Source organism: Littorina saxatilis, linkage group LG3, assembly GCF_037325665.1.
Source record: "Littorina saxatilis isolate snail1 linkage group LG3, US_GU_Lsax_2.0, whole genome shotgun sequence".
Classification (NCBI taxonomy): Eukaryota; Metazoa; Mollusca; class Gastropoda; order Littorinimorpha; family Littorinidae; genus Littorina; species Littorina saxatilis.
This window is the reverse complement of record NC_090247.1, coordinates 62,065,089-62,089,022: the sequence shown is the minus strand read 5'-3', so window position 1 is coordinate 62,089,022 and position 23,934 is coordinate 62,065,089. Positions and strand designations below refer to the sequence as shown.

Genomic DNA, 23,934 nt, shown 5'->3' with positions numbered 1-23,934 from the left:
GGGTCGTGGTGTATGTGTGTGTGTGTGTGTGTCTGTTTGTCTGTCTGTCTGTGTGTGTGTGTAGAGCGATTCAGACTAAACTACTGGACCGATCTTTATGAAATTTGACATGAGAGTTCCTGGGTATGATATCCTCAAACATTTTTTTCATTTTTTTGAATGTCTTTGATGACGTCATATCCGGCTTTTCGTGAAAGTTGAGGCGGCACTGTCACGCTCTTATTTTTCAACCAAATTGGTTGAAATTTTGGTCAAGTAATCTCCGACGAAGCGCGGACTTCGGTATTGCATTTCAGCTTGGTGGCTTAAAAATTAATTAATGACTTTGGTCATTAAAAAATCTGAAAATTGTAAAAAAAAAAACCAAATTTTTATAAAACGATCCAAATTTACGTTCATCTTATTCTCCATCATTTTCTGATTCCAAAAACATATAAATATGTTATATTGGATTAAAAGCAAGCTCTGAAAATTCAAAATATAAAAAATTATGATCAAAATTAAATTTTCGAAATCAATTTAAAAACACTTTCATCTTATTCCTTGTCGGTTCCTGATTCCAAAAACATACAGATATGATATGTTTGGATTAAAAACACGCTCAGAAAGTTAAAACGAAGAGAGGTACAGAAAAGCGTGCTATCCTTCTCAGCGCAACTACTACCCCGCTCTTCTTGTCAATTTCACTGCCTTTGCCATGAGCGGTGGACTGACGATGCTACGAGTATACGGTCTTGCTGCGTTGCATTGCGTTCAGTTTCATTCTGTGAGTTCGACAGCTACTTGACTAAATGTTGTATTTTCGCCTTACGCGACTTGTTTCTTTCTTCCAGTGCACCTCTCCGTCAGTGGAAGGAGTCCAGGTCTGCCATACTGTCCTTGCTTTCCCACAAACAAGGGCTGTTTGTGTCAACAGGTGAGGGCCGGAGTAAATGTTTTCTTTTCATACCTGGGGAAGTTGTGTTTTAGTTTTCTTGAAAGAATTTGATCTTCCTGTCACCTAAACTCGCTAGCTTGACTGGTGTTTAACCTTCGCTGGTGGGTGTGGGTCCGTGTGGACCCAGAAGGGTGTTTAATTGCAAATATCTCTTAAACTAGTTGGAATTTTTTAATGAACTTTTAAGAATGCCTCAGGCATCTAAAAAGCTCTTTTGTCCTAAAATTTTAGCGAGAAGTAATTAAAAAAAAAAAGAGGTCATATTTAGACTACAAACATCGTGGGACTGTGCGGACCCATGTTTCTCAAAGAAGGAAATGAGAAGCATGGGTCCTCACGGCCCCACGATGACTTCCGTGTGTAGTCAATAACCCGGACGGGCGAAGGTTGAAGTCACCAACAAACCAGCTTTTTGCTGCTGGGCTCAGCATGAGCAGTATTTATGACTGGATTTACAGACTTGTTTTTGTTTTGAAAATGTGATGTTGAATCCTTGGATGTGTGGCGCATACAGTTGCTGTGTGGTGTAGCGTATGTGAGGCTCTCCCCATTATGTGGAATGCCAGTCAAGCCCACTTGAAGACTGATGGACACTTGGTTAAGCTGAGAGGTCCATTTCAGTCAAAGGTTCAAGAAAAAAAGGTAGTTGAACTTTTAAGACCTCTAAAAATCTAAGAAAACCAGGTCTTAAAAAGGAGGGAGTCTTAAAATGGGGGTTAATTTAAAGCGGTTATGAAGAGAAAATCTCAGAAAGCAAGATCTTAAAAAAGGAGGGAGTCTTAAATTTGGGTGAATTTACAGAGGTTATGAACAAAAAGTCTGAGAAAACAAGGTCTTAAAAAGGAGGGAGTCTTAAAATGGGGTGAATTTACAGAGGTTATGAACAAAAAGTCTGAGAAAACAGTGTCTTAAAAACGGGGAAGCCTTAAATTGGGGGGGGGGGGGGGGTCTTACAAGGGGGGTTCAACTGTAGAACAGTGAATTTGTTGTGTTGTATTTTGGGGGAATGTTAATTATGACAACATAATTTGTTTTACAGGTGATGGCTCCTTGTTCTACCTCAATGAGGAATTCGAGACGATGGTGGAAATGACTGGATCTGACTGTGACCCAGTTTACAGCATCGCCAAAGACGACACGCACATCTTTGCCAGCTGCCGCGATGGTGCCATACGCAAATACAGTCTGCAGCACTTGTAACAGTGTTTTTGTGACCTGGAAGTTTCAAGACTTGACAATAAGACATGAATGTCTCTGTCTGGACATGATGAGTTACAGAGTTGGTCTGTTGTTTTTCAACCAGCAGAAATTCAGCAGCGTTTTTTTTAATCAAAAGGAAAGCAAGACCTGTGTCAGAGAATGATCACACTTTTTGCTGGTTATGTAGATTTGAACTGTGCAAGGGAAGTAATTTGTGATGCTGCCCATCTTCAGGAACTCTTCAGGGTATACTCTTGTTTTGGCAAGTCTTGCACCTGACTCTTGATAAGATTAAATGTAAGGTTTTGATTGGTTCTGTGAACTAAGTCTGCTTAAATGTAGCATGATCAGTTTGCAGGTTGTAGATATGATTTGCCGTACATTGAAAATCTGAACTGAATCCTGCTTCATGGTTATTGTCCCATCTTCCTCTTTCCATAATAGCACCCAGAATCCCTTCTCTTTGCTCTCATTAAAATGTTGGGGGGGGGGGGGGGGGGGGAGGAGGTTGTAATTCTGTTTTGCCATATTTTGTTGTGTTGTTTCCCCCCGCGGGTTAGGGGGAAGAATTTACCCGATGCTCCCCAGCATGTCGTAAGAGGCGACTAACGGATTCTGTTTCTCCTTTTACCCTTGTAAAGTGTTTCTTGTATAGAATTTAGTCAATGTTTGTAAAGATTTTAATCAAGCAGTATGTAAGAAATGTTAATTCCTTTGTACTGGAAACTTGCATTCTCCCAGTAAGGTCATATATATATTGTACTACGTTGCAAGCCCCTGGAGCAATTTTTTGATTAGTGCTTTTGTGAACAAGAAACAATTGACAAGTGGCTCTATCCCATCTCCAAATAAAGAAAGAAAGAACATGCACGGAGTTGATTCGGGACTATGCCAAGCTATGAGAAGGTGCTGTGCCCATGCACCTAACAGCTGTTTCTGTTGTCCTGTAGGAAAATAACTCTGTTGCTGGTGTTTTTTTTAAGTATGACTATTGTTGCCTTCTTCAAAAGGATGAGTAACTTGTGAAAATTGTAGCATGATTGTGATTTTTTTTCCGATATGCAATTGGTTTTAGCTTCAGTGCAGTTGTAGTGTGAACGTATATGCTTCATCAGTGTTTGGCTGCTCCGCCTGGCGTCTGGCATTATGGGGTTAGTGCTAGGACTGGTTGGTCCGGTGTCAGAATAATGTGACTGGGTGAGACATGAAGCCTGTGCTGCGACTTCTGTCTTGTGTGTGGCGCACGTTATATGTCAAAGCAGCACCGCCCTGATATGGCCCTTCCGTGGTCGGCTGGGCGTTAAGCAAACAAACAAACAAACAAAAATTCATCAGTGTTTTGTTCCTCTGATGTTTTTTACTTGATCTGAATTCACTAGTACTGTTTGGTTGATTGTCTTTGTCTTGATATGACAAAGTGAGTATTCATATGGATGAAAGCTGATGAAGCATAAATGACGTCAATACACAATTGAATGAGTAGAGCGAGCATGGTTTGTTGTTTTCTTTCTTGGTGAGTGTTAGCGAGTGAGTGTGTGAGTGGTTTCTGTACAGAACTGTACGAACAGTACAACACTGAACACCCAAGTCCACCTGTAGGTCCTGGCTAAACTGACGTCCTCTTTCATAGAATGTGAGTGACAGTAGACAATGGCTTACACACACACACGAACACACACACATCCACACACGTGAACACCCTCACGCACACACACAAATACCCCCCACGCACACACATACCCACACACACACACACGTTCATCTGCACTGTGATTAAAATAAATAAAACCGTGCAGTCAGAACCGCATCATTGATAATTACATATTACTTGGAAGAAAATCGAGGCCATATAATCAAGCTTTCACTGATCCAAAGGTAGGAAAGACCCTGAGTCAGCATACATGCCTAGCTTTCTACGACCTTCTACTTTCCTCCATATGCATAACAGCCCCAAAGAAACAAACAAAATGCAAAACAAACAACACAAAATGAAAGTCCGACACTACGTGCCAAGTGGCAAACACAAGGTTTATGTGACTCATTCTAAATGCATGTGATACCTAACGATCCATGCTCCTCACAAAACACTGTCATTTGGAGTCGTTGACCCACAATGTGTGTGGGTGCCAAACCAATACTGAGATTCTGGAACTTGGTCAAAACATTTTAAGCCCACTGGAGTATAGAGTCCTCAAGCAAACAGTTCTAGAGGTTTTCATTCCTTCGACAATTCTTAGCAGACTCACCTAGTGTGAACGTATATGTTTTATCAGGGTTTTCTTTCTCTGAAGTTTTCTACTTGATCTGAATTCACTGTTTGGTTGACCGCCCCCCCCCCCCCCCCCCCAAAAAAAAAAAAATAAGAGAAATGAAACACACAAACAAAAACAACAAAATCGAACACCCACCACCTCAGTCCTGAGAGGTTGAGATTAAAAACGAGCAAAACGAAGATGGATGCACACGTACAGACGCGACAAGCCAATTAAAACGGTATTTGTCATCTTTTTTACATTGCCGGGTATGATTGTTCTCGGGCCATGCATGCTGAGAGGTAATTGATCATTCGAGGACAGGTTTCTATGTCTCCAAACTCTGCGAAAAAAACAAACCCTTCAACAAAGAAAAGCCCCCCCCCCCCCCCCCAAAAAAAAAAAAAGAAGAAAAATAAATAAAATAAAACAAAGTAAAAATTCACACCGGAGTCAGACACGAAGGTCTCAGGTGTTTTAAAACAGCGTTAAAACAAACACCATGACTCATACCGACATATATATCCACCGATCTGTGCACCCACAAAACTCATTCGTTTCGTGTCGTACGCCCATATTTGGCCCGCACGCGCGTGCACGCGGTTTCCAGCTGTTACGCACCAATTCGCTCTGCGGGCATTTATTTTGCCGGGGAATGCATTATTTTACCGTTAGTTGCTCTAGTGGTTGTAAGACGGTTGTCAACATGTTGTGCAACGATAAGTGAGGAAATGGTTCTGTCACAACTAGGTGACAGCATTGTCATTGTGTATAGTACATGTATTGATGCACGCTAATATCTCGTCGTTATGTTTTGTGTTTTATGCTGGAGGGGTGTGTGGTAGAGTGCGAGGCTGAAGGGGGGGGGGGGGGGGGGGGTTCAGGAATGTTTGGAATGTGTAACTCAGTCAATAAGCATTCTCTTCCCCTCTCTCTTGTTTGTCACCTTTTTATTTTTGGGATCAATAACATCAGGCCCCCCCAATAAATGCATGAAAGGGGGTTTCGGTAAATCCATCAAGCAGCCATAAACACAATCACTGAGCCTCAATCAGCCAAACAACCAACTAGCCAGCCAGCCAGCTGTCCTAACGAACAAACATGCAAAACAAGCAAGCCAACAAAAAAACAAAAACGAACTACATCAAGAATGTAAACTGACAACACGCACGCACGCACATTTACACACACACATACACACAAACACACACACACACACACACACACACACACACACACACTATACACAAAGAAGAAAAAGAAGAAAAAAGAAACTACAACAAAGGTCACTATGAGGGGACAAAATAACAACACATATTAAGACAAGTACATATTTTTACATCCTTTTTACTGTTGTTTTTGCTCATTTTGTTGTTGCTTCTACTCACGTTGCGTGAACGACATAGAAAAAGAAAGTAGGTTTTAAAATGCAACATGCCCCTCTTTGTTTGCTTTTTTTCTCAGTTTTGTTCATTTCCTCTCTCTTTAATGTTCGTTTGGTTGTTTCCTCCCCTTTGCAATCTTTTCCTTTCTAGTATTTTGTAGTCTGATGACTAACTCTTTTCAGCGAGTTGTTAATTCACGTTCACTAACTTTTCAGTATATACACCTAGCTATTCTGTCTCGCATTATTCTCACATGCGCATGAATTGTCCATCGTTGTTGTCATTAGACCATTATTCAGTTTAACCTATTTCAAACCGACTCAGTTGTTCGGTTAATGGTGAAATACTGTATCTACGCAGGAACATGCATGTTTTCATTAGTATATACAGGACATCTTTTGTCCGGTTTCTTTCAATACAAAGCGTACCGATGGAAAACTCTGTATCTGCCAGTGTGTGTGTGTGTGTGTGTGTGTGTGTGTGTGTGTGTGTGTGTGTGTGTGTGTGTGTGTGCGTGTGTGTGTCAGTGTCCTTGTTCACAAACCCCGAGGAATACCCACGGAAATTGGATTGCTTTTTGGGCTGGAAAAATTGGCCAGCAGCACATCTTTGTTCTGTTTGTGATAAACTGTGTCCAACCCGGCGGAAACTCCCTCCTCCCTACCCTTTTTGAAACATGATTGTTTTCAATTTAAAAAAGAATTGTTATTCAAAAATGGAACAAGAGACTGCAGGAGAGAAGAACTAGAATTGTTCATGTTACCGGTGTAACACGAGAAAATTACTCCCACGAGATTTTTACTCCGGAGTAAACATTTCGTACGAAAAAGTTACTCCCTTCACGAAAAAAGCACTCCCCCATTACACGAGAAAATTACTCCCCAAGACAGGTGAGTTCCGAGTAAACATTTCGTACAAAAATGTTACTCCCCTGACGAATAAATAACGAATAAATTACTTCACCCCAACACAAGCAATTTAACTTTCCATGCCAGGTGTACGACATTTTTACTCCCTTGTCCCCTGTTAGTCTTGGTGGTGGAAGGGGTGGACGGAGGGTAGCGCGACATTCGTGTGTGCGAGATCACTTATTGGCATTATCCCTTCGCCCGCATCCCATTTTTGCGTACGAAATTTTTACTGGAAGTAAAAAAAATGGGGAGTAAAAATTTCGTGGAGGGAGTAATTTTTTCGTGCCTTGGGGAGTTCTTTTCTCGTACGAAAAGTGTACTCGGAGTAAGAATTTCGTACGAAATATTTACTCCGGAGTAAATTTTTCGTGGAGTAAAAATTTCGTGTTACACCGGGTTTTTTTTTCTAGTGAGTAGGCTGCATTTTCATTTTTGTCTTGTTCTATTTTTTTCTCTGAGAAAGAAGTAATTAGAGAAAGCGTTAACGCAGCGCAGCAGGGTGTCCAGTGGTCCGCGGTGCACAAAGAACATTAGGCAGGTGATAAAAACACCTGTGTATTACCTGGCCTGCTACCGATGAGTGATTCCGCTCGTGCTGGGTAGGAGTCTCTGTCAGCCGCACGCTCTATATATGGTCATAACGACGCCGCCCTTCTGAGTCGCAACGCCCACATTATCAATAATACTACCCTGTTTGTGTTTGGTTAGTTTTGTTGACGCCGACACTGTGGGTCTCATGTGTGTATTTCGACTCCTTAAATACTGCAAGTGTGTGTGCATATGACTGTGTGTGTGTGTGTGTGTGTGTGTGTGTGTGTGTGTGTGTGTGTGTGTGTGTGTGTGTGTGTGTGTGTGTGTGTGTGTGTGTGTGTGTGTTTAATGAGTGGGTGCGGCGCGCGTGCGTGTTTAATGAGTAGGTGCGTGCGTGCGTGCGTGCGTGCGTGTGTGTGTACGTGTGTGTGTGTGTGTTTGTGTGTGCGTGTTCGTGCGTGTGTGCATATGTGTGTGTGTGTGTGTGTGTGTGTGTTTAATGAGTGGGTGCGAGAGTGCGCGTGCGTGTTTAATGAGTAGGTACGTGCGTGTGTGTGTGTTTGTGAGACGGCGAGGCGAGCTCTTTTCACGAGGCTGAGAGGGCTTTTAAATGAACAAACCAATCGACCAACTTGTCAAGAATACTGTTTCGCTACCAAGTTCACGCCAGTGTCAGCATGAGCTCGGACTTTGCTTCCTCATTGATGCTTGGCTGGTTCTTGGCTAGACCCTTTTGTGCCTCAAGAGTGCGTACAACTCCGCTAATCTGAATGGAAGTCTGGCTCCGGAAATAGGCTTTGCTGGGCAGAGAAAATCTTTTATCAGCAGCAAAGTGCGTGTGGAGTGAGTTAGAATCTGCGATGTGTGTGTGTGTGTGTGTGTGTGTGTGTGTGTGTTTTGATCTGTGTATTTGATAACATGCGTTAATTATGTCTTGATCCGTGTGTGTGTTTGTGTGTGTGTGCGTGTGTGTGTGTGTGTGTGTGTGTGTGTGTGTGTGTGTGTGTGTGTGTGTGTGTGTGTGTGTGTTACGTTCGTTATTTTGATCGGTGTATCTGATGCGTTAATTACGTCTTGATCCGTCAATTCTTTAAGTTTAATCGACAATACTTTTTGAAAAGTCTTGCTGATCAATCCGTCATCATCTATCGATTCGTCATCAAAGTTAATAATAATATTACACAGCAACACCTAAGCTCATGTCTTCATCCTTCTTTTTTTCTTTCTTTCTTTCTTTCTTGCCATATATAGAAACAAACACTGAACCAAGTTCTTCTCCTTCTGCTTTTATTTAAGCTGAAACTCCCACACACAGTCGCATTTCCGTTGCTTTCACTAGTGGATTTTTACACCCCCGGTATAGGGGTGTGTATAGGTTTCACTCGATGTGTTTGTTTGTTTGTTTGTTTGTTTGTGTTCGCATATAGATCTCAAGAATGAACGGACCGATCGTCACCAAACTTGGTGAACAGGTTCTATACATTCCTGAGACGGTCCTTACAAAAATTGGGACCAGTCAAACACACGGTTAGGGAGTTATTGGTGGATTAAGATTAAGAGTGACATATTAATGCTCAAAGGGAAATAACCATTCTCACTGCCACCAACCTCGACGTACCCTTTACGCGAATAAACATTCAGACTTCAGACTTCAGACTTCAGACTTCAGACTTCAGACTTCAGACTTCAGACTTCAGACTTCAGACTTCAGACTTCAGACTTCAGACTTCAGACTTCAGACTTCAGACTTCAGACTTCAGACTTCAGACTTCAGACTTCAGACTTCAGACTTCAGACTTCAGACTTCAGACTTCAGACTTCAGACTTCAGACTTCAGACTTCAGACTTCAGACTTCAGACTTCAGACTTCAGACTTCTGACTTCTGACTTCAGACTTCTGACTTCAGACTTCAGACTTCTGACTTCTGACTTCTGGCTTCTGACGGGGGTGTTTTTCCTACCTCGGAGGAATTTCTTGTTACGTCTATTACCGTTTTTACCTCGCCATTCAGGCAGTCCAACGTCGAATCAGGGGAGAAACGGAACCAACGGGGAAAATACATCTGCGCAGTCGCCACTACACTACATGCTGCGATAGGGATTATGACGAGTAGCCTCGCAGCGTGTAGCGGGCTGGGAAAAGAAAATTACCTCAATAATCTGCAGTGCGTCGTCTGTCCTGCTGGCGTTACATAGGTGAGCGCCGGGCCTTATCAGTTTAGCCTCAGTTACGTCTCTCCTACCCGTTTAACCACCCCACCCGTATTAGTCCATTCATTCATTCATTACCACCAGGCCTCGCCTACGCACACGATGTTCTTTTTGAACTATATACGGACAATATCTGTTTGACTGTCGCTACTTTACAACCTTTACGGATCGGAAGGGGAAAAGGGATTTCTCAAATTATCTTCGCGCGGCTTGACAGCAAAAAGGGTCTCGAGGGAAGAGCCACTGAAGCGAAAAAACACCCCACCCAATATAGCACAGTAGAATACTCACTTTGAGTCTCTGTTTCAAATATCTACCATCAGTTGTCAGAATGGGAAAGTGCATTGGTCTTATGGGTGAATGCACTTTTGACAAAGAACTGAGGCTAAACTATAGGAGCTATCGTTGACATTCTCTTCAGTTGCGTGAGTTGCCTGTTCGAACAAAACGCGGCGATTGGCAATCTAAGTTACAGTGTGGTTTTGGATGTTCTACACTTGGAAGTTCTACAATTTTGATTTGATATTGAAGAGTTTTTGGTTTGAGAGCGACTGTGGTATATATAAATACTGTCGTTTAAAATGAAACTAATTGTGAACCGGTTTACATGTGCCTGTGACTGAGGAACTGTTTATGCGAGTGGATATTGCGTATGTCGTCCATATGGGAGAGCATTTGGGTCATCCGCGAAGATTGCACTAAAGGTAAGAACACTATTTTAACCAGTGAGTGTGTGAGTGTGTGTGTGTGTGTGTGTGTGTGGGGGGGGGGGGGGGGTCCAGATTCAAAACTTTATTACAAAGGGATGAAGGTTTTAGGCACAACCTACTCTTCCAACATGTCCCTTTTTGACATACATAGCATGCATTACACTATACCCAATATTGACTGACTGTGTGATGATATCTCCTGCTATGGTCTGTTGAGACAGTGATATCAAAATCGAGACCGGAGGTCGATATTTTGATATCACTGTCGAAACAGACCAATAGCAGAAGATATCATCACACAGTCAGTCAATGTTAGATATATTGCTAATTCTCTGGGCATTTTGTATAATACTGTAAAGAAATTACAAAAGTATTTGTCTCAGTTTTGGCTGTTCCATATCCCTCCCTCTGATTATTATTTCTTTTTGTTCACTCTTTTCTTGTACTTTTCAGTATTTTAAAATGTCTTTCCTTTCAAAAAGTCTTTAGTCACTTGCTCAACTAAATTCTGGGATAATTACATTTTCATATATATTTGTTTGGTTTTAAATTTAGGTGTTTTTGTTTTTGAAGTGGGGAAGCAATAAAGAGGTCGTCGATATCAAAACTGATATCGACGGAAATGTCGTCGATATCACTTTTGCACTGAGCTCAGTTTTGCCCAATTGACCAATGGAAATCCACGTAACATATGAAATAGCAATATTACATTATACAAACAAGTTTAAACATAAAAGATAAATAAATAAATAGATAAACAAATACATAAATTCAAAAAAGATAAATAAATACAAACATGAATACATAAATAAAGTAAGGTATTCATGAATGGAAAAAACACAACAAATACATAAGTTAAAAAAATAAACATACAAACAAAAAGAGCGCAGCAAACTATGGATTGGTAGAAGGTTTGTGCAGGTCATTAATTATCGACGAAATGCAGCGAGCAAACACAAAACAGGGAACGCCTTACAAAGTTTTGAAAAAAGGTTCTGTTAGTCGTGTTTTGAAAAGTTTACTTTACCTGCAAAATCATAACAGACCCTCGGCTCTCTCATGACATTAAAAGCTTAGCAGTCGCCCCCCAAAAACAAATATATAACACAAAAGAAACGTAGTCGTGAATTTTGAATAAAGGGATTATACTGAAAGGTTTTGAACACTTTGTTTACCTGGGGAAAACACAACAAAGCTTGCATAAAAGAGCGCATGCAAAAGGGATTAAGAGGATTAAGTAGCTATTGCGTCGTTATGGTGCACAGTCACCTGTGTGTGTGGGCTGACTTGGCTTTCACTCACCTTTTGTTCTCCATACAGGCGATCATAGAACCAAACAAGTCGCGTGAAGCGATATATAAACAATTAGTCAAGATCAACACCACAAACCAATCATCGCCGAGACTACATTCAGATAGTCTCGGCTAACCATACCGAAGACCGAGACGGGTCACGCGAAGCACGCGTCCGTAGTACTTACTGAACCTATTTCCTTTCATTCTGAGCACATTTTTAGAGTAAACATGACATATCTATATATTTTTGAATTCAGGAAAAGCTGAGGAATACAATGCAATCAATTTTAAATATGTTTGCAAAAAATCGATTCTAATGACAACTTTAATGAGCAAACTCATAAATTAATTTTTAAGCCTCCAAGCTGAAATACGATACCAAAGTCCGGGCTTCGTCGAAGATTACATGACAAAAATTTCAAACAATTTTGTTCAAAAATGAGAGCGTGACAGTGCCGCCTCAACTTTTACAAAAAGCCGGATATGACGTCATCAAAGACATTTATAAAAATTTTAAAAAGCGTCATAGCCAGGAACTCTCATTTAAAGTTTCATGAAGGTCGGTCCAGTAGTTTCTCTAAATCGCTCTATACACACACACAGACACACACACACACACAGAAACACATACATACACATACATACATACATACACCACACCCTCGTCTCGATTCTCCGTCTATGTTAAAACGTTTAGTCAAAACTTGACTAAATGTAAAAAAGAACAAGAAAACAAGAAGAAGAAAAAACATGTGGTGCACCGTGTCCATCAATGTGGAGTGCATTTTGTGTGCACATAAAGTTCATTCTTCATGTGAATGTGTTTTTATTGGAGTTCATGCACTAAGAGTTGAGTTATTTTAGCATAAAACGTTATTTTAACCTCAGCAATTTTCTGTAACACTGAATGGCATTGTGCATACAATTTTTAGAGGATACTATTCTATAATTCTATATGTTTGTCTCTCCTGTGCATGTATGCAATAAACTTCTATGTCATAGAATTCAATTCTATGTGAATAAACTAATATAAAAACACATTCAAACTGCATTTTAAGCACACTGAGCGTGTTTATGCAGATATTATAAATTATTCTATGCATAAAATGCTTAACATATAATTCTTAGACACTTCGCACCCCATGCCATATGTTAGGGGTAATTATTGAATTTATCTAGGCTTAGTTCCAAAATAATCCTTTTCATTTGATAAACCGTAATAAGATTTAAGTACCTCACACACGAAATGCACTTAAAACACGTGCAAAATCCGCAACGTCTGTTTTGTGTTTTTATTGTTCCGAGACACGTACCATTTGTAATTTTGTCATTTTATCTGTTGCACAGCTGCGAACGCTACCTGATAAAATCCGCATCTGGTTTGTTTGACCGTGAAGCATTTGACATGGCAAAGATCTATTTCTGATTTTACGTGATGAACTGTGGTTGTATGAGAAGTATTTGAGTTCGCAGGTGTAGGTGGCTGTTTGTTGGAAATGTAAATATGTGAAAATGTCGAGTTAGGTCGATGTGACCTCAGTATATGCACGTACATTCTACTTTCTCTTTCTCTCCCCCCCCCCTTTCTCTCTCTCTCTCGCGCGCTCTCTCTTTCTCTCTTTTCCTCCCTCATTCCCTACCTTATCTCTCTGTGTCTATCTGCCTGTGTGTCTGTCTGTCTGTCTGTCTGTCTGTGTGTGTGTCTGTCTCTCTCAGTTTATTCGAATGTCTGTCTGTCTACCTGCCTGTCCGTCTGTTCGACTGTCTGTGTGTTTTGCTGTCTATCGTTGTTGACGTTGCCCCCCCCCCCCCACCCCCACCCCTCCCCCTCCTAGTTGATGTTCAAGAATACACTGCTACAGATGTTGACTTCAGTGCTGGCAATATTCTGCTGCATTTAAATTTTAAACAAACTTGTAAGGTGTAACCCTGTCATACTACCTACGGTTTCTTGTTTCTTTCTATCTATGTTTCTCAATATTATGGGAACTCCTCATCCCAACTCTACAACTTGAAGTGACATCAACACAAACAATAGAACCAAGGCCGATGGGACGGACACGTGTCATATTCATGTGATGACCCAGAGACTGTAGCCATGTACTACACCTGTGTTATACAGTTTTGATGACGACGACAACAACAACAACAACAACACCACAACCATCACCAACAACAACAACAACATCAACAACAACAACACCCCCAAACAAACATTCTGAATAGAAGGACAGTTTGTTTCCCTTCCGTTGTATTTTCTCCCTATCAGCATGGTTGTATACACAGACATTCGTGGCAGATAAACAAGCTTATAACAGCCAAAACAGTTGACCTTGTCCTTGGCAGCAAGGTCTCTTTGCCAACACATTCTGATGTGATTCCAAACCATCACACACACTGCGGAGAAAAGCCATAGCAATTTACAGGCGCCGTTTTATGGCTATGCGAATTTATGATGGATGAAAACGACATCAGCTCTTGCAGGCCATATAAGCTGGCTTTGTGAATAACTGCAAAGGGCGACTGTTATATACGAGGAAGGGTATTTATTCATGCATTCTAGTTGAAGCCGACCTTTGGCCATGTTTTTATGATATGCTGGACTGTGATTTTTATTTAATCGTTATTTTCCCCTCTCTTTCATTTATATCGTTAGCCGAGTTTCACATTTAAAGGGACAATCTCTATCAGCAAATTATTTCAAATCGCTTCAAATTTGACATGGATGTGATGTTAGTTTCGGTGATGTTACTTTTCTGATGCGCGTTATTGTGATTTTATCTCTTTTTTTTCTCTGTTTTATCCTTTTCACCACCCAGACTCGCGAGTTCCAGTGTTAAAGACACTTTCTCATCCGAAAGCAGTTCAAAATTAGTTTGAAAAAATAATATATAATTCAGCTTGTGTGTTTGGTTAGTAAAATCCTGAGAAGGGGTGCTTACGCGAAAATAAATATGTTTTTAACTGCCGCGCATATATATATATATATAATTATATATATATAGCCCTATCGAATCAACTATTGTATGTGCGTCTTTATCAAGGAAACTAAACAATAAATCCATCTTTTTCTTGGTAAGAATAAAAGAGGATTGAATTAAAAAAACACACATGTTATTTTTTTTTAGCGATTCTAAAGATACCGTTGAGCATGGAAACTTTAAAAATCTCTTTCTGGACGAAAACAATGTTACTAGGGGGCGGGCACTTTATCTTCATGTTTTTCTCCTCTCTGATATCATCAATGTCATGTTCTGTGAAGAATTTCTGTGATATACACCGACCAAAGGCTTATTTTGCGATTTAGCCATTGTGAGGGTGAAGCTCAAATCCACGCAAGAGGTATTGGAGCGTGTGATTTGCTGTAAAAGAATAATTTTGCTGACCCTTTAACCACCTCTGTTAACAAAGAATGCTGGTTCTTTGATGTTCTGCTGAATGGTGTTCATGTTTTGAGGTGTTGTTGTTTATTATCTCGAACGGTTGCAGGTTTGTATGCGGTATACCGTGGTGTCACCGCCACCGCACCCCCCCCCACCACCACCACCAGCCCATTATATTATTACCATTACCAACCAGCTAAACTAGCATGGATTGGTGCTCTACAAACTGTAATCAGGAGCACGTTAGCGGACATGTAATTCCTTGCCCTTAGGGTTGAAAAACGCCTGACCGATGAAAAGGCTGAAAGATGTAAGGGAGTTTGCACCCGAACTTTCAAGACCTGTTGTTCTTCATTTTTCTTTCGGATCAAAACGCAAATTTAATTCGACAATTGAGAAGTACCACGAGAATGAGTTTGTGATTAATAATTACATATATATTATATCCTTGTTACTTTATTTTTATTAAATAAAATCATACGTTTTAAACACGTTCCCCTAACGACACAGCGCTCCTGGATATAGACACTCGTGCCAATACATTTGTCACAGAAGCATACAGTTTTTCAGCACGGGAACACGTCAATCAATCAATATGAGGCTTATATCGCGCGTATTCCGTGGGTACAGTTCTAAGCGCAGGGATTTGTAAAAATTTTTTTAATGCAATTTATATCGCGCACATATTCAAGGCGCAGGGATTTATTTATGCCGTGTGAGATGGATTTTTTTTTACACAATACATCACGCATTCACATCGGCCAGCAGATCGCAGCCATTTCGGCGCATATCCTACTTTTCACGGCCTATTATTCCAAGTCACACGGGTATTTTGGTGGACATTTTTATCTATGCCCATACAATTTTGCCAGGAAAGACCCTTTTGTCAATCGTGGGATCTTTAACGTGCACACCCCAATGTAGTGTACACGAAGGGACCTCGGTTTTTCGTCTCATCCGAAAGACTAGCACTTGAACCCACCACCAAGGTTAGGAAAGGAGGGCGAAAATTGCTAACGCCCTGACCCAGGGTCGAACTCGCAACCTCTCGCTTCCGAGCACAAGTGCGTTACCACTCGGCCACCCAGTCCACGTACAATATATACCACTACCAATATTTACTGAGATCCGCGCGGATAACCCAATATAAGATCGCATTCTCATTGAGTATGGAGCCCTCTCACTAAATTTTGCTTGGCGAGCACCGGTCCTTGATAATGTTCCTTGCCCTACCAATGATCGACACACTTTGACATCGACTGAATAGGACCAAGAGACTACAGGTAAGAAGAACAAGAACAAGAACAAGAACAAGAACAAGAACAAGAACAAGAACAAGAACAAGACACTAAACGCTGACCCACTGGGGTTAAACTGCTGAGTCATGAAATATTGACCGGCAAAATTGCCTGGTCAGTGTTCCGTCTTTATATTCAGTCGATAACAAGATAACAGTGAAAATGAACTCACCAGTACCAGAAACATTTTCCTCAAGACCCTGTCCCTAGATTTTGTTACACCCCCGGTATAGGGGTGTGTATAGGATTCGGTCGATGTGTTTGTTTGTTTGTGTGTGTGTTTGTGTTCGCATATAGATCTCAAGAATGAACGGACCGATCGTCACCAAACTTGGTGAACAGGTTCTATACATTCCTGAGACGGTCCTTACAAACATTGGGACCAGTCAAACACACGGTTAGGGAGTTATTGGTGGATTAAGATTCTACAAGGACTTATAGAGTAACATCTTAATGGTCAAAGGGAAATAACCATTCTCACTCAGTCACTGCCACCAACTGAGAAGGTTATTTCCCTTTGACGGGGGTGTTTTTCCTACCTCGGAGGAATTTCTTGTTGTTTTTAGTATAACGTTATTTGCTGTCTGTCCTCTTCTTTGCTGATTTCTTCTTTTTTTCTGTTGTTTCTTCTTGTATTAGTATTGTATTTGCTGATTTCTTCTTTTTTTCTGTTGTTTCTTCTTGTATTAGTATTGTATTTGCTGATTTCTTCTTTTTTTTCTGTTGTTTCTTCTTGTATTTGTATTGTATTTGCTGATTTCTTCTTTCTTTCTGTTTTTTTTCTTGTATTAGTATTGTATTTGCTGATTTCTTCTTTTTTTCTGTTGTTTCTTCTTGTATTACTATTGTATTTGCTGATTTCTTCTTTTTTTCTGTTGTTTCTTCTTGTATTAGTATTGTATTTTCTGACGAAGACAATCGTCGAAAGCGGTCCATGTTAATTGTTCGTGTTTCTGGCACTGGTGAGTAGGCTACATTTTCACTGCTATCTTGTTATCGACTGAAAAAAACGACGGAACACTGACCAGACAATTTTGCCGGTTAATATATTCATGACTCAGCAGTCTAGCTCTAGTGGGTCAGCGTTTAGTGTCCATTCGTGGACATCACATTTACCGGTAAATAAAGAAGACCACTGACCGAGCAAATCCATAAAATGACCAAGCGAGCGGTCTCATCGCCGATGAGGCACAGCGGACAAAGTTGTTGATTTCGGTTTGAAATGGACTTGTGATGACACTTCTACTCCCAAACCCAGAGCTCCCTGGAAAAACAAGGGGAAGGTTTTGCTATACGTGGCTACTTGCACACGAGCTACTATCCCCCCCCCCCCCCCCCCCCGCGTCAGGTGTGGAAACAGAAATCTTGAAAAAACGTGAATTTATATATATTGCTGTATCATCTTCTCCCCACCCCAATCCTTCCTTGCTGAGATTACAGCTGGTTCTGTGTTTGACCCCGCAAATCACTCCAAATTTTGACATTCGTAACTGTGCCGTTTATGCCATTCTGGCCGGTGCTCGTAAGGATCATAAACGACCTGTTATTTTTTTTTAATGTTAAGCAACCATTTCAATACTTTACCTATGTTGCGTGGAATTAAAAGCCGGAGCTTAGAATGTCCGACTCTATCTTGCACTCGCAAGCCAAAGCTAGTTTTCCACGTTTTTCCTACTCTCACAATAACCAGGTCATCGGAAATAAGTTAATTAGACTGTAGAACCAACTGAGAAAAAAAAATCAAAGCACACACAATGGTGCCTACGATGAAAGGACACCTTTGTGATCAGCAAAAACTGAGTGTCCCTACATTGCAGGTGGCCTGTCATGACAGGTATATTTTAGAAACGAGATAATAGAAAAAGGAACAATTAAGAAGGTGTTCATTTGTTATATGAAGTCTTATATCGCGCGCGTATCTCCAGACTCGGACTCAAGGCGCAGGGATCTATTTATGCCGTGTGAGATGGAATATTTTACACAATACATCACGCATTCACATCGACCAGCAGATCGCAGCCATTTCGGCGCATATCCTACTTTTCACGGCCTATTATTCCAAGTCACACGGGTATTTTGGTGGACATTTTGTATCTATGCCAATACAATTTTGCCAGGAAAGACCCTTTTGTCAATCGTGGGATCTTTAACGTGCACACCCCAATGTAGTGTACACGAAGGGACCTCGGTTTTTCGTCTCATCCGAAAGACTTGAACCCACCACCTAGGTTAGGAAAGGGGGGAGAAAATTGCTAACGCCCTGACCCAGGGTCGAACTCGCAACCTCTCGCTTCCGAGCGCAAGTGCGTTACCACTCGGCCACCCCGTCCCATTTAAGGAGGGTGTCTTCCCATCGGAGGGGCGGGGAGCCCGGGTAGCTCAGGTGGTAGAGCACTGGACTTGTGATCGAGAGGTCGCTGGTTCGAATCCGGGCCGGGACGGACACGGGTCAACTTTATGTGCAGACCCAGAGACGGTATCCATCTCCCACCCCCGTGTCACCACAATGGCACGTTAAAGATCTTGGTCATTCTACCATAAGTGCAGATGGCTGATACCACCTAAACACGCAAACATCAAAAAGCCGTGAGGGCGTAAAACTCGAATCGTATAAACCAATTCATGTCCAATATAGGCAATTAAGACCTGACGGACAATAAGCCCCTTAAAATTTACTATCGGAGGGGCCACACATCGCAGGTACCACTGTATGACATTCGGCTATTTCGCAGTCTGTGAACTATCGTAGTGGTCCATTACCACGTCCTTGTCGCGAAGAAGGGAAACTAGATACACATCTTCCCTAAATTCTGAAGCTGAGCTTCGCTCCCGCTTCGCTCATACACTGACTGACAACAAATGTGTTTCGTCAGCATTTTATGCCAATAAACGTAACCTTGGCCTAAAGCGAGATAGGCATCATTATTTGCACCGGAAAGAACTCGTATATTGGTACCAGTGATGTGAGCCCCCCCTCCAGATGAGAGGACACCTTTCAACAAAGGACACATTCTGAAACACCTTTCTCTATCATTTTGACCAAAATACACCTGTCACGACAGGCTGTACCTCAAATGTAGGGACACTTTTGATTGGTCCTAAGGTAGTTCTTTCGATACAGGTACCACTGTAGTTTCTTTGGTGAAACGAGAGAGTGAAATTTAAAAGAGAGCTGAGGTGGATAACTTTCACCTGCGTGAAAGATTCTACATAAACGTATCAGCAGCTGCCCTAACTGACATGGCTACGTACAGCTGCGGTTCTGCTCTGTTTGGTTTCTACAGAGAGAGAGAGAAAAGTCAATTTGTTAAAGATTGTACAATCTTGTAGATTAAATGCTAGTGTTGCTAAATGTGCAAAAAAGAAAGAAGAAAAAATAGGAACATGTTCACGTCCTGTGAAAAAGAACGGTGCAAACGAATTCTGCAATACTGATGACAATTTTGTCGAAGAGTATAAACAAATTAATTTATTTATCTGCTTAAATATTCATTTACTAATTCATCTATCGCTCAGTATACATCGACATTTTCAGTTAAAGGTAGTCATTCATTTGATTTTATTCTTGCTGTAAATGTGTACGCTGGTTGGTTCAGAAAGATGTGCACTGTGAACAATGATTTGGTCTATTTTCTTGCTGTCAATGATCCTTCTAGCACGCAATTTTACCGCAGTGTGTCGAATACAATATATATATGTCTGGAGTCGCAAATGATATAATTATTGCGACAGTTATTGAAAGACTTGGTGCAGGTGGGATTGTGTTGGTGTGGCGGGGGGAATTTTCCGCGGAGAAGCAGTGCTTTTTGTTGAATTTTCTTGCTGAGAGACAGATACCTTTACATACGACAGTGAAACAGGATGAAGTCGCGTTTTGATCAATCATCACGCTCAATGAGCTACAGGAAATTTGAGTATTCCAGTACTTCTCTGAAGCCTCTCATTAATTGGGCGAGATCGACTTAGCGAAGTCGACTTCACGAAGCTGACTGCACGAAGCTTTGGTACTGAATATTCGGTAAGTACTGTTTACATTTCCTTGTTCTGGTAGTATTCTATTTTCAACCATGTGGAAGTCATTGTATGCGTGTGTGTGCGAGTGAGTGTGCGAGCGCGTGTGAGTACTGTTGTTAGTTTAGCATTGGGTTTTTTTTCTTTTGTTTTTTTTCCTTTTATTGTTACATGTTTGTCTACCATAATTTACCATTATTATTTTGACATTATTTCAAATTTGTTATATTAAAATCGTCCGCCAAATTTCATTTGCTTTTAAGAGTACGCTCATAAGCCGAGCTTGTTGTGCTCCATGTTCCTTATTTCATGTATGCGGTAATAGTACCAATGGAATTTATTGAATAAACTTGTTTAAACCAATATTCGGTAAAACGACTCCGCGAAGCCGATTTCGGGCTCAACTCAGCACAACATTTAAACTTGTGTTCACGAAGTCACTCAGCTTGGCCGAGAGAAAGAGCGAGCAGCAGGGGTCCTTCTGTGCAATATTATATCACCGTTGACCAAAGCTTGAGCCGAAAACGGTCAACTGCACACCATACCACATCTTTTCCGCGAGTTAATAGTCCGCCTTGTTACTTTCTAAATAGACAGAAGCGTGCCATAAATGTGTCCAGGGATATTCAGGCTAGCTAAGATGCAAAGATTATAACTTGACAAGTAGATCGACACCCCCTATACCTCCCTCCAGGTTTATGTTAAATAATCTGATCACATAGATACGCGCAAGGTAGGCTAAATGGGCTATACAACTTGAGCACGCAGGATTTATAAACACCAAAGAGATATAAGTGCGATACGTTTTTTGTATGTGTAATTTTGGGATTTTCAGTGTGAAGCGTGTTCTTCTGATGTTGCCAGGTTTGCACTGCAAATTGCAGCCTGTAGCTAATGCAGAGTGTTGTTTCTGACAGGGAGACATTTTTTTTAATTCTTGTTTATTTAAAAAAAAATTGCGCGCGCGCGCGTGTGTGTGTGTGTGTGTGTGTGTGTGTGTGTGTGTGTGTGTGTTATTTATTTCGTCTTGTATACAGCGTGATGCAAAGTTATGCTAAATGTGCTGCGATAATTTGATTTTGTTCAGGCACCTGTCAGAGCCTGAGAGAGAGAGAGAGAGAGAGAGAGAGAGAGAGAGAGAGAGAGAGAGAGAGAGAGAGAGAGAGAGAGAGAGAGAGAGAGAGAGAGAGGGGGGGGGGGGGAGAAGGAGAGAGAGAGAAATATTTTAAACATTGACTAATCTCTCAAATTCCCTCACACCTGGTGACTTCATTCTCTAAATTTAATCTGAAAGCCTAATTTTGACAGGGATGTGCTTTCCAGGCTGCTTCTAGTGGTTGCTTTCCTGCATGCGGTGACTGTGAGGAAGCCTGCCTTTGATCAAGCAAAATGGCTAAAATAACATTTCATCCCATGTACAAACACTGTTCTCCCGAAAGGGGGGTTCGTCGCGAGACATGTCATTGTCATTTGTGACTAGCAGGGCGGGTATTTTTGCCCGCAGGCTGAATGATGGACTTGAAAGATCACGCCAAAAACACAACTTCTATCCACGATGACAGAAACATTTAATCGAAAATATGCAGAATGCATGCATGAACGACCAGTTATTACAACGCAAGAGAACAATCTACCGGCGATGACGATTGATTGTCATTAAATTTGACATTACTACCCTACATTTCTCCTTAAAGTCGACGCACATACAGTTGTATTGCGTTGCAAAAAAGGAGAGAAAGCATGCATCCCACCAGAAAGTGGAGTTAGTCAAAATACTAAATAAGTAAATCCCCAGCCAAATTACAATTAGTCGAAATGACTAAATTGCTTAATTAAGCCATTGCGAAGTTACTTGATCACAAAATTCAATTTAGACTTCCATTTAAATATACAAGCCTTATAGTATTGTATACATTGACACCGCTCAACATTTCTGTATAAAGAAATATACAGGCACGGTTGGCCTAGTGGTAAGGCGTCTGCCCCGTGATCGGGAGGTCGTGGGTTCATACCTAAGACTTTAAAATTGGCAATCTAGTGGCTGCTCCGCCTGGCGTCTAGCATTATGGGGTTAGTGCTAGGACTGGTTGGTCCCGTGTCAGAATAATGTGACTGGGTGAGACACGAAGCCTGTGCTGCGACTTCTGTCTTGTGTGTGGCGCACGTTATATGTCAAAGCAGCACCGCCCTGATATGGCCCTTCGTGGTCGGCTGGGCGTTAAGCAACAAAAAACACCAAAAATAGAAATGGACGCATAGTCAGTTATACTACGTCACCAAAAAACAACAACCAAAAAACAAACAAAAATACAACAACAACAACAACAACAACAAAACGCTGGCGAAAGTACATTTAGTCGACCACCTTTGCAGCCATTGCAGGAGGCTTTTGTTGTACATGTACAATCATTAAACATGTACCGTCTGTGGACAAATATTTGAGGACGACCTGCTAGTCCGCACAGTGCACTGAGTAAACTGAGTCTGTCACTGTCCTCTTACTTTTATGTCAGTGTTTGTTTGCCCTCCTGTTTCGTTTGAATTTTCTGCAGAAAAACACAGGCGCTTGAAACAAACACCCCACCTGAAACAGATTGTTAGCGTTCTTAAAATTATGAAAATCCCAATCCCCCAAACATGTAAGTCTTTGGAAAAAAAAACACACCTCGGAAACAGACTACAAGCACTCTTTTTTGGGGGAAACAATAATATTCCTTTCATCCCTTCAAAATGGTAGTTTTTGGAATTTATTCTTGAATGAACAAAACACTTCTTTTTTTGTTTAGAAATATCAACGCAGGATCCCATGGACTGAATAAAAAACCAAACACTGGAAAGCCAGATACTAAAGCAGCACTGAGAATATGGATATGAAAAGGAAATAAACAAATTTTAAAAAAAGCGTTAGTAATTTTCGTTGATAAGAGAATTCTCCGGGATTGAAATAAATTTAAAAAAAGTGAAATAGACCAGCGTATTTATCCTTTTCATGATGTAAAGAATTTTCCAGAAATGCAACGCCACCAGACGGTGACGTAACCTTTTGATACTCCCTCCCCTTTTTTCAACGTTTCGCTCTGAAGCTCCTGCTATCATTTTGAATTACTTTTTTTTAAAAATCTGTTTTGCTCTCTTTTTATTACGTTGTCCATGTCTCTCCCCCCCCCTCCCCCACCCCCTCCTTCTTTCAGCCCACGGTGCGCTAACACGCTGAACAGACTGTGCTCGTCACTTCTTCATAAATGTCTGAACTCAGTTGCATTATTGACTTCGTCTCAAGGTATGAATAGGGGCATATCCTAATCCCCTTTAGAATCTCACCTGTTCTTTCTCCCTGTGACATTCACATAGTTATTACACCATATTGGCTCACACACAGACATGCAGCCACGGGCATGCAGATATACAGACAAACAGACAGACAGACAGACACACAGACACACAGACACACACACAGACAGACAGACACACAGACACACATACAGACAGACAGACACACAGACAGACACACACACACACACACACACACACATACACACTCACACACACACACACACACACACACACACACACACACAAACACACACACACGCACACACATTCACACAAACACACACACACACACACACACACACACACACACACACACACACACACACACACACACACACACACGTACACACTGATGAGACACAAATTGACAGCCACACAAACAGAAGGAGAAGAAGCAGTCCAGTGTCATTCACAAAAAAAGGGTCCCCTTTTATTCAATCTCCTGTCGTGAATGTTATCGTCAAATTTTCATTACCC

The 23,934-nt window shown here is 41.2% G+C and overlaps 1 protein-coding gene and 1 long non-coding RNA gene across 2 annotated transcripts in view; both read left to right on the top strand.

Moving 5' to 3' along the window:
• The first annotated feature begins 494 nt into the window (after positions 1-494).
• LOC138962874 (uncharacterized) lies at positions 495-3,626 on the top strand. The gene is made up of 2 exons (XR_011454622.1): positions 495-916; positions 1,977-3,626. It is a non-coding gene; the product is annotated as an uncharacterized lncRNA (long non-coding RNA).
• Positions 3,627-9,274: 5,648 nt separating this feature from the next.
• The window catches only part of LOC138962869 (uncharacterized), a 75,044-nt gene continuing 60,384 nt past the window's right edge, over positions 9,275-23,934 (top strand). The window contains exon 1 of the mRNA XM_070334835.1: positions 9,275-10,131. The gene's annotated coding sequence lies outside the window, so the exon portion shown is untranslated. The remainder of the gene's footprint in view (positions 10,132-23,934) is intronic.